The sequence below is a fragment of the Harpia harpyja genome, chromosome 11, assembly GCF_026419915.1.
Source record: "Harpia harpyja isolate bHarHar1 chromosome 11, bHarHar1 primary haplotype, whole genome shotgun sequence".
Classification (NCBI taxonomy): domain Eukaryota; kingdom Metazoa; phylum Chordata; class Aves; order Accipitriformes; family Accipitridae; genus Harpia; species Harpia harpyja.
This window is the reverse complement of record NC_068950.1, coordinates 5,083,338-5,094,701: the sequence shown is the minus strand read 5'-3', so window position 1 is coordinate 5,094,701 and position 11,364 is coordinate 5,083,338. Positions and strand designations below refer to the sequence as shown.

Genomic DNA, 11,364 nt, shown 5'->3' with positions numbered 1-11,364 from the left:
GTGAGTTGAATCACTCTATTTAGCACATAGCTGAACTTATCGCCCCAAATTACCATATTGTGGCTTCATACCCCAGTCCCACTCCATAGCAGATATTTAATCCTAAAAGAGCCATTCTCATCACAGCTGCTCTATACGACATCTGCTAATCTCAATGGCTTCCTTATCTCCAGAAGCCTTGTGCCAGGTACCCCTTCCCAGCCATCAGCATCTCACTTTCACCGGCAGTGGTTCCCTACAGCTGCTCGCTGCTGTGCCAGTATGTGTTGAGCATGAGGATGAAATGGCTTTTGCTCAAATTCTTGCTCCAGGCCCTTAAAATCTGAGCACGAGGCACAGCTTTAAGCTCCTGCTCCAGCTGCTACTCGGGCAGGTCCTTGGCACTTGGGAGCGACGAGTTGTTTGCCTCTGCCACGCTCCCTGCGCGACAGTTGGGGCTTGGCAGGACGGGCCAAGGTTTGTTAGGAATGAGCCCGAAGTGCGGGGACGGTGGTTGTGCAGCTGAGCTTAGCCCCCTGCCCTGAGGAGCTCTCCAAAAGGTTCAGGGTCTCCACCATCAGGGTGGGGGGTCTTCACCCGGGAGTGTGTGGGACAGGACGCTGCAAGGGGCCTGGCTTTTTCTTTTGACTGGTTCTCGATGTGTTTCTGTCGCTCTTCGGTTTCCCAGGCCCCAAACTCAAATGTTTCACGGCAGGAAGGTTTAGTCCACCCGCCCCCAAGCAGCTCGTTCTTCCATGTGTGATCGAGAGTGGTTCATTTTGTGTTGTCTGCTTGCAAATTAGCCCTAATTAACTCATGCCCACGGGAGGAGGGCAGGGTTCATAGCTGGATGCTTTCCCGATAGAAATTCCCCGGCTTTTCTCGCTAACTTGCCGGTGCTGAGCTGGTTCCATAGCATGAGCTGTACAGGTCTCTGCAGACCACACCTGGCACACCGCGTGTTCACGGCTGGAGATTTGCCTTGAAATAAAATCAAAACTATTTGCTTTCCCCCTTTCCCACTCCAGAGGATGGGTTAAATTCTCAAGTCAAATGTCTGAACAACTTGCGTGTTCTCAAAGTGCTTGAAATCGCCTCTTTCTGCGGCACGGGGTGGTGGGATGGTGCGAAAAGGAAACGGGAGGATGTCTCTGCCGTTGGGCACTTTGGGGGCAATTTAATTGTCTCCAGTGGTGGGACATGGGTCATGGCCCCTCACCGCCCTCCTGAGCCCGTGGGGAACGGGATGGCAATATCTAGGCTTTATGTGCAGAGTAGCACATTCTATTTTCCTAATTCTCTAAAATCATACCATTTTCTTCTAGAAGCAAACACCTACGAGGAAAAAGTACTTTAGACCCATGCTGGGAGGAAAGTGTTTCCTGAACTGGGAGAGAATGAATTCAAATGGCCGGAAATGCTGAAATGGGTATTTGGGGTGTGGCTGGTGACTGAAGACATGATTCTCCCCCAAAACAACACAAAGTCATTTGCCCATTGCCTGAAAATATTTTTGGGGTGAATCTGTCCCATGCCATGAAGAAGAAAGCAGTGGGATTGTACAGGGGTGCCTCCTCCCTCCAATGTTACCCTGAAAGGCTCCAACAGGGATGGCTCTTGTGCCACCGAGAGAAAGAAATGATGTGAGAGAATTTTTATGGCCGAATGATTGATCAGAATAATTCCAAGACTGAAGAATGCGAAAGGGTTTTGGAGGTGGCACCAGGGGCTGTGTGACCGCCTGGCTCCTGTCCCAGCAGTTCCCACCAGCCTGCAGCTCCGTCCCCACTGCCCTCCCCTGCGAGGCAGCAGGGACGGTGGCAGCTCAGTCTCCTGCTCAGCGCCAGCAGTTTTTCTCAAGACCGTTGTCCTCAAAAAAGCTTCAATTTCTGTAAAATCCCAGCCATCAGCTTCCCTCTGCTCCTGCAGGCCGGGGTGGCGTGGGATGGAGGAGGCTGCGGGGTTTCGCCCACCGGTACCACTGCCACACCCCCTCTGCGGGACCCCCCAGACCCAGTTCCCCTCCCCAGAGATTGCCCTGCCAGGCCCAAGTGCCCTATAGCGGGGCTGTATGTCCTGTTGAGGCTGTACCCCACGCTGGTGCTGTACTCCAGTGGGGGGCTCAGCCCCCAGTTAGGGCCCGTCCTCTATAACTGGGTCAATGTCCCCCATAGCGGGGCCTGTCCCCTGCAGCAGGGCCATGCCCTATACTGGGCCCTGTTCCCTGCAGTGGGGCAATACCCCACCCTGAGGACGGTGACCCTATAGAGGATCCCGGCCGCCACAGTGCTGCCATAACCCATACCGGGGGCCACATCCTGCAGCGGGATCCGTCCCCTATAGGACACTGTTCCCCTACAGGGCACCCTATAGCGGGACCTGGCCCCTATGGCGGAAGCCGTGCCCTATACCGGCGCCTGCGTCGTACAGGGGGTTGCAGGCAACGTGGGGGCCTGTCCCCGCAGCGGAGCTGGGCCCCGCACCGAGCCCACCGGGCCGGGCCGCGCTGCCGCCCGCCGGGCAGCACGGAGTTAAAGGGAAGCCCCGCCGGTAGCCGCCAAGCGCTGCGCTGCCGTAAAGCGCCCGTCGTCTGCCGCAAAGCCGCCCTCCTGTCGCTCGCCTCAAGCCGCCTATTCTCGAACGCGCTTTACGCCAACGCCGTTGCGCCACCACCCCTCCCGTCGGCTGCGCTTGCGCCGAGCTCCGCCGGGCCTCTCCGCTCCGGAGTTGGTATTCAGGAAGGGCGCTTACGCCGGCGGCGTGGCGGGGGGCGCATGGGTGCGCGGGGAGCCTACGCCGGCGGCGTAGCGTTGTCGCTGGCTGGCCGCTGCCCGCGGAGTGGTGAGGGGAGGCGAGAGGCGGCGTGAGGAGAGCCGGGCCGGGGGCGCCGCCATGGGGAGGCGGCCGCGGGGCAGCGGCAGCGCGGCCCGCCGCTGAGGGCTCGCGGAGGTAACCGGGGCCGAGCCGGGGTCCCTGTTGCTGCGGTTCGCCCCGGCCGGGACCGGGCAGTGCCGGCGAGGCGGCGGCGGGGGGGGGGGCCGGGCCGGGCCGGGCGGCGCCTCAGGCGGGGGCGGTGGGGGCCGGGCCCGGGGCGCTGGGGAGGGTGTGGGGGCCGGGCAGGGCTCGGAAGGGCAGAGGGGGCCGGGGGGGGGCAACGGGGCAAGGTAGGTGCCGGGGGGGAGGCCCGGAATTGGTCGAGGGGGGCTCAGGTGGGGCCCGGGGGTCTGAAGGGGCTGTAGGGCTCGGGCCGGGCCCGGGGGCTGAGGGCCCCAGGCCGCCTCGCTCCGTTTCCTCCCGGCGACGCCTGTTTTGTGGCCCTGGGGAAGGGGTCCGGGTCCACCCGAGATCGCGACCCCCCCTCCCGGGGCCCCTTTGAGGCTGGGTCGGTGGCAGGAACGGGGTCGGGCCTTCCCCGGTTGTGTCCCTCGGCCTGCACCCTGCCCTGGCCTGCCCGCTGGAGCCGGAGCCTCGCAGGATGTTGGCTCCTTTGTATGTAGCTTTCCTCTCTCCAGAGGGCTTGGGAAGTGTTTATTTGGGGAAAGGGACTGTGCTGAATCTGGTTTTTAAAACAGCTTTTTTTTTTCTTTAGCAAAGTGGGTGAGGGTGAATGTGAGAAACAGGAAAAATACCCTCCCCCTTTTGCCCCCACCAGACAGGAGCTGACTTTAGCTATTCCTAAGGCAGCCAAGAAGAGAGGTTTGCAGATGAGAACCAGCTCTCCTGTGGAGTTGGGCCACCAGAGGCCTGTGGCTCCTGTTTGATGGCTGGTAGAGAGGAATTGAGTGAGGCTCTTGGATCAAATAACGTGAAGTTGTGGGGATGTTTGGGAAGGTGTCTTTTTCTTTTGAGGAATGGTTTGTGGTCTGGGCAGCATGGGGACCTGCCACGATAGGTGTATTTTTGAAATTAAAAAAATGAAGCTTGCTAAACCTCTTTCAAGTTGCCATGAAATTAGTCCATTCTAAACAAGCTAGAGGTAACCAGGACCTGGGTCAAACCACGTGTAGAATGACTGCAGGCATGCGAGTGGTTTGCACCAGTGTGTTTGGAAGTTGCCTCGTTAACTAACCCATTTGTTTTCCTTTTGTACAACAAGTGGTTGGATATCTGGAAATGAATTCTGAGGAGTGTGTAAGTTCATCTGCCAGCTGGACTGTCCTGTCAGCCTGCCACATGCAGCGTGCCCCTATCTCCCCACTGCCAGCACAGAGGTTTAAAAATTGGGCCTTATATAACAGATTGGAGAAAACGTTTGGTGTTTGCCAGTGCGTCTGAAAAAGAATTGCTGTAAATTAGGGCAGGAGGCCTCCATGGGGATCCTGTGGAGAGGCCTTCTCTCTCTGTGGCAGGGTAGGCTTGGCTGCTGTGAGGAACTTGCCAAAGATTTGTTGGTTTTGTGTTAATTTGGTGTGTTACAGATAGGAATGTTGTTTGGTGATGAATTTATCACTGCTTAGCACTTTTTGGGCCTCTGGGCCGTCCGGTCTAAGCCCAGTCTGCTGCCTGGCTGGTGGCAGCTTCTCTCAGGTCTGTGGTGCTATGCACGCTTGGGGAGCCCCAGTTTGCCCCGGGGGGGGGGGATTGTCTTGTTTGCTTGTAGAAGATGACTGCCCTCCTGTGTCAGTCTGCCTCTGGATTTGATCTCCTCCTTGTTAGCTTACAAATCTGTAAGGCCTTATAAATCAGTTCTGTAGTTTCTTTGCAAAAACAGCTGCCGCTCTGGTTTGCACATGCATCAAAACGACTGGGGTGCAGTTGGTGGTGGTTTGCAGGGGAGACTGTTCTGTCCGGCAGCTTCTCTGGGCGCACTGAATGGAGCTCTGTGTTCCTGCCCTTGCAGCGTGGTTTGTGTTTGGTTTTCTTGTTGTAGCACTCTTCAGAAGAGCGAGTGAAGAGGAGGAAGTTGGCACTTGCAGTTCAGCAGGTTTCTGGATTCTGCCCTGCGAGTGCTTCTCTCTGCTGGTGTCAGTAGGTAGAGAGGCTTCGCATTGCCTCTTGTTTTGTATTCTGTTTCCGAGCTCCTGTGCAGCCCGAGTGTTGTCAAAACTGTTAATACGGGAGTGACTCAGCGGATCAATGAGAATGACATGAGGGTTGTGCTCATGGACAATCAGTATTTTTCCCCCCACCCCCTCCAGCCCCGCTGGGCTGGAAGAGACTATGTCCGAGAGCAACTGCCAATAAACATCTTGACTGGACTCAGGCCTGATTGTGCTCTGTAGCTTCCTCCCCCCGCTGCTGCCCCCCCCCCCCCCCCGCCCCCGTGGTTTTCCTAGCTAGGAGGAGCTCTGATGAGCTGTGCTGGAAAAGCAAACCTTTGCTTTGGCTGGTCCATCCAGGTATGTGCCTAGCCTCTGGTCTGGGAGCATTACAGCCTGCTAGAAGGACCAGTCCTCGCATGAGCCAGTCTGGGTAGGAAGCTGTTTATCTCTGCTTTTCAGATAGAGGAACTGCAGCACTAAAGGCTTATCTGAGGTGGTGAGGAAGCTTCGGGTGAGCGGCAACTCCTGCTGTGCTTTGGCTCCTTCCTGGGGGTGTGCAGGAGAAGTACAGACCTCAGGGCTGTGGAAGAGACACTTTCCTTTCGCTCAGCAGGGCTGGTTAATGTGAGGTTTGGTTCCAGCGTGCAGTGGCCTCGTTTGCCTTGCGCTACTCCTGTGACTTCAGCTGCGTCAGGAGTCAAACCCTCTTCCCTCTGCTGAGAGGGGAGAGACTCGGGTGCCAACGCAGGAGCTTCCTTTGTGTGCTTACAACGGCTTTTTGCTCAGAGCTTGTGGGCATAGCTCTGCCCACAGCCCTGTAATTGGGCTTTGACTAGGCAGACTTGGCTTGTCCTGGGCGCAGTGAGAAGCTGTGAAACTGAGCCTCCTTCTTCGGGCCCAGCTGTGGCACAGCTTGGAGACTGCTTCGGTCCTGCTGTACCCTGTGAGCTGGGAGGGAAGGAGGGGGAGCAGGTCTTTCAGCAACTCTGGGATTCTGCTGGGGAACAAGTTATCTTCCCGTTAGAAAAGCTGTGTGCTTATAAATAGTTTTGGGTTTTTATTAGAATGGATGTTTATACTTCCTGCTGGCAATCCGTGTCTCCGGTAGGTCCAGCGTTGTAGAGAAGAAGCAAGACTCAGTTGTGAGGAAAGTGTAAAGGTGACTTTCTGCTGGGGCAGCTTAATGCAGAGTATTCGGGCTCTCTGTCTGGCTCCCAGATTCACGCTAGCTGCCCTCCATCTCCTGGGCAATTCTCCTAAATCCCTGCACAAGGCGACAGCCCCCCTGCCCTCCTTTGCATGTTATGTTCATGCATTATTCCTAATAACTGGCTTAAAAAAAAAGCTTACTGCAGAGCATGCATTGAGCTGAGATATTCCAGGATACCTCCTGCCCTCTCTTTACTACACCATCAGCTGCTGGCAGCTCTCTGGCAGCCAAGGTGAAACACGGGTCTGCTCTTTCAAGGCTTGTCACGACCCGAGGTGCTCAGAGCTGTGATCCCCACCACTCGCGGGTTCCACCAGCCCTGCTGTGATAGGGAGGGAGAGGTGGTACAGCACGCGCTGGGTGCAAGTGCACTGTGTGTAAAACCACAAAAAGTCTGTCTGTCTTCCGCTTGCTGCAATGGTAATGTTGCAGCAGATTGGCGCACTTGATAAGCACTGAGGTGATCCCATGCTGTGCGATTTAGGAAATGGTTCTTCAGGTAAGCTGAAACTTGTAGGTAAGACTTTGCAGGGCATCGCAAAATGCTATGTGGAGTAAGATGTTCATGATTTCTTTCACAGCTCACAGTAAGGAGAGTTTGCTCCTGGAGTAGAGGAATTCACTTAGTTCTTGGAAGACTTTAAATTGGCTTCTTTGCTTCCAAAAAGATGATGGACAGAAGTTTACTGTGTGTCCAGGAACTTTTCCCAGCGCCTGTGAAGTCTGTATTCTTCTGCTGGGAGGTTAGTGACAGTTGCATTTTCCAAGAAATACCCTGCTGACATCTGCCTTCTCCACTGCAGTCAGACCTGTGTTGCTTAGAAAGTTGCAGAATAAACATTTTCACTTGCAGGAAATGAAGGTCTTGATGTCTTGAGTCTAGTTCACCTGTGACAGTAAAACCAAGTGCTCTCATGATCTCGTCTGCTGAAAAGACTTGCACTAAGATGGTGATGTGAGGGAAGCCTGGAGTCCTGTCCTGCGAGGTCTGGAGGAGCTGAGCCTCAGGCCTGGGAAGGGTTCCCTGTGCTGCAGGCTGAGATCTCGGCTTCCTCTCCAGTGTCAGATACTAGGCAGCAGAATACAGCCCCACCACTGTCTGTGGGGACGGTGCTTTGAAAAAGAGCTGGGAAGTGCTGCGTTTGGTTTAGTGTCTGTGGGGCAGAGGTGGCAGAAAGTTGAATACAAGACCAGTAGTTGGGATGAACCAAGACACTGTTGCAGCCAGGTCTTGGAAATAAGGTGCTTGCTCATTGGGCTCCCAGGGTGTTTGAGACACTGAGATTCTGGAGGAAAGAAGCGTTAATTTTTTTAATCATTCATTTTTACATGTCCACCAACCAAAGAATGTCCCGTAGCTCTTTGTTATTTAACGTTATGTAATGTTTTTTAATGAGGGAGGCCTGGCTTTTGCTTTCCAAATGGTGAATTAGACAGTTGGCAGGTGATGGACGGGCTTTGTCAGCCTGAGAGGGATGTTCTTAAGTTAATAAACATGGGTTAAGGTTGGTCTTGAACTTGGATTTTGTGAAGCTTTCCTTTGGAAGTGCTTTGCAGCCCCACAGGTCTGCAGCTCAGCAGAGCTGCAGAGGAGGAGAGGTGCCGGGAGGGGTTCGTGGGTACCCTGGGAGCACGTCCATGTCTCTGGGGATTCATTCCCCTTCCCAATCTGGAGGCTGGAAAGTCTTGCTAAAAGTGGCTATTGCCTGGGTGCGGGGGGCTGAATGATGGGCTCTGAAAGGTCAGTGGCAATCCAATTTAAAACCAGAATGGAGGTGTAATGGGTTTGTGCTACTTGGAAGCTCCAGTCTTACAGAGTCTTGTTGTTGCCTGATGTTTTCAGGTAGAAAATCTCACTGCTTTTTGCTTTTGAGATAGCACTGGGGTATAAACAACAAAGCAAGGAAACCCTTTTTCTTTTTTTAGCGTGGACTGTTGGCAGTGATGAAGTTTGTACTCTCTGCCTGGTTTCCCCAGTTTGATGTAGGGAGAGGATGGTGCTTTCCAGTGCCTTCTGTGCTGTACGTGTGGGCGAGGGGCAGGCTAAGGCTCTCCTGGAATCCCACAACCCCAACTATGCCGATTGCTAACTTATCCCGAAGGCGATGCAGGTTTGAGTTGAAGCCTGGCTTTTGTGTTTCCAAGTGCAGAGAATATTAAGGACACAACTTAGAACAACTGCTGAAGTGGAGGTACGGTCTGTATCTTGGAAGGGACTGCTTGCAGCTGGTAGCTGAGGAGCAGCAGTTGCCTCTGGTGGGTGTGGGGTCAGTGTGCCACGGGATGACGAGGCACCGGTGTTGGTGCTGACAGGTACAGACTAGTCTCTGCCTTGAGCCTTGGGAATTCCTGCATAAACTTGCTTGCTGGAGCTCGTTGCTCAGTGGGCTTTGGCAGTTGGGGAAGGAAGAGGAAGTGCTTGGAGGGATGGAGCTTTAACATTTCCTCCAGGGTAACTTGCAGCTGATTTTAAACCCGTGCTGTTTTTGTAGGGGTGTCTGCCCCATCAGGGGATCCCGAGAAGAGATTGTCAGAGTCCCTGGCAGATTCTCCAGCCTGAAGTAGTAGGTGTTTCGGTGCAGGGAAGGGAGTAGAGATTGGAATTCCAGCACAGCAGACTGTCGCGGCTCTCCATCTCGCGCGATAGCAGGGGATGTTGCCAGGGAGCAGCTCTCCAGCGCTCAGGCCTGCTGCTTGGAGCAGGGGGAGCTGAGGAAGGTGCTTCTCAGGCTTACCAGGCACCAAGTTCAGGAGAGTGAGAGGGAAGCTCAATTATCACACCGTGCTGAATTTAGCTGTATATAGAATAAACACTGTGAATGTGAGTTACTGTGCAGTATGCTGTTCAGGCACACCTGTGCTGTGTTGCAGTAACCCTTCCCTAGCTGAAGCTCTCTGGGTAAATCTCTTGTGGCATTTTGCCATGGAGAAATGGTGGGCAGACCCCTTGTGTTGGAGCAAATGCTGGTTTCAGGTGGTTTTTGGCAGGGGCTCCTTTGCCTCAGCTGTGAGGCGCAGACGCAGGCCTGCCTTCAGCAGGAGGTGTGTGAGCAGCATGGTGATGTAGCAGCCCCGACTGCCGATGGGCTTGGCTCAGCAGTGACAGGGTGTCGCAGGGCTGCTTTGGGGTGAGGCGAGGCCAGCTCTGCAGGGGCTCCGACTGCTCGGGGCTGGCTGCAGAGTCACGACAGGAGCTCTGCTCCCCAGTTCGGTATGGAAAATGCCCACAGCATCCCAGAGCCCAGGTGCAGCTATGCTTCAGGTGTACTGACCTCACTGCATATTTTTTTTTTTTCTCCTCGCTCTTCCTTCACCCATTTATTGTACTGACTCTCTCTTGACTTCTTGGGCTCCTACCCTTGCTGAGATATTTTCTTGCAAGAGCTAGCACGTCCGTCAGGGAGCTGAGCTGTCTGCATAGCAGGAACAGCCTAGAGCATCTTCTGCACTGGAGAGATCAGTTTGCCAGGCACAGCTGGATGGAAAGGTGGGCACCTTTGAGAATGGAGGTGGTGCAGCCAGAGGGGGAAGGACAACATGTGCAAATGCCCTCACTGCAGTCTGGATGGCATCCGTGGTTCCCAGCAGGTCTTCTCTAATGTCTCTCTGAGTATATAAGCACAGACCTGGAAATGAGACTCAAAATAATCCTGTGCACAGCGCAGAGGATGCACTGCAGCGGGCTTGGCTCAGTGACAGCAGACACCCAAGGTGTGATAATGCACGAGCAGGGGACAGTTCCTGCTGCTGGTTGTGGTCCTGGCGGGGGACTTGTAGAGCCTGAAAGCTGACTTCTCCTGGGAGAAGAGTGTAACACTCGGTGCTTTGCTCCTATTTTTGTTCAGAGCCAGAAATCAAAGTCCAGAGTGGTGCTTCTCCAGCCAGAATCATTTAAAGGCACTTGCTGTTGTTTCAGGGCCAATATTTAACTTGTGCCTGTGATGAGGAATGCCTGTTAGACTCTAAATGTTTGCCTTAAGGAAGAAGTTTGAAGGAAGAATGTCCGCTGCTGTGGGGGGAAGCAGGGGGGATTTCAGGAAGCGAGTTTAAGTCTGTGAATTTACAGGTCTGTGTAAAACAGCCTGTGTTCCCCTTCTGGCACAGCTCTGGCAGGTACTGAGGCTGCTCTGGCTGAGCCGCAGCGCAGGAGCGGCTGGGAGGAAATGTTTGTGTGCTCCGGCGGCTGGAGCAGGCGGCAGCGCAGGGTGTGTCTGCTCACACAGCCCCAGTCCTGTGCTCCCGCTGCCAAGGGGGATTTAAAGGCACAGGTTTGGAGCTGCTTTCCAGCTGGGGCTGGTGTGGGCAGGCAGGCTGAAGCCTGTGTAAACTTCTCGATAAAAGCAGCTTATCGGAAAAGAAATGCTCTGCTGCTTTTGCTTTCTCTGTGGTCTTTGGTGGCAAGAGTGCATTAGCTGTGAAATCCTCTGCAGTGGATCCTGCTAATGGCAGGATTTCCCATGCCCTGGACCTGCCTGATGAGCTGCTTGTGGCTTCTGCTGTCCTCTCTCACCGTTCCGTGTGATCCTTCTTGCAGTGTGCCACAAACACCATCACACGGCCTCCGGTAAGCCTGTAAGGGTGGCTGCTGCCGCTGGTCAGCGTTGAGCTTGTCCCACGTTTCTGGGCAGAGAGCGGCTGTGTGGAGCCTGGTGCTGGGATGCCGGTGGTGTACGTCAAAATTCAGGTCAGGTTATGCTGGCATCTCTGCAGGCTGTATGGGCTGGTTGCGCGTGAAGACACGGCAGTGGAGGGGAGCCTGGTCCTCTGTTCCCAGCTCCTTTGGCAGCCTTAGGCAGGTCAGGCAGCCCCTCTCTGCAGGCAGGGCAGGTTAGTAATTTTGGGTCTGGATGTGGAGTCTGAGCTTCCTTAGCTACATGGTAACCCTTGGCCCCAACTTCTCATGCTCTGTGCTCTTGATTGGATGCTTTTGGCCATGCTTGACTATTTTATGCTTAGATAAAGAAAGAACATGCTTTCTCTTGAAGCAAAATCAAAGGCACACAGCTGTTTGCAAGCCAGCCCAAGGGGAAGGCTATGCCTGGGCTCCTGTGCACAGAGTACAGGCCGGCTCTGAAAGCTTGAGAGCTTCTTCCTTCCAGTGTAGCAAAGAGCTTGCAGGCAGCCCTCAATCCCAGCCTGAACCCATGCTAAGGAGAGCCAAGTCCAGCTGAAGTATGGCTCTGGCTTTTAGTG

General features: G+C 54.5%; 1 protein-coding gene across 4 annotated transcripts in view; it reads left to right on the top strand.

Moving 5' to 3' along the window:
• Positions 1-2,776: 2,776 nt before the first annotated feature.
• The window catches only part of CSNK1G2 (casein kinase 1 gamma 2), a 46,333-nt gene continuing 37,745 nt past the window's right edge, over positions 2,777-11,364 (top strand). For 2 of the 4 annotated variants that reach the window (XM_052801107.1, XM_052801104.1), the window contains exon 1: positions 2,777-2,928. The gene's annotated coding sequence lies outside the window, so the exon portion shown is untranslated. Of the gene's footprint in view, positions 2,929-6,892; positions 6,915-11,364 lie in introns of those variants that run through there. The other 2 variants (XM_052801105.1, XM_052801106.1) reach the window with 2 other exon arrangements.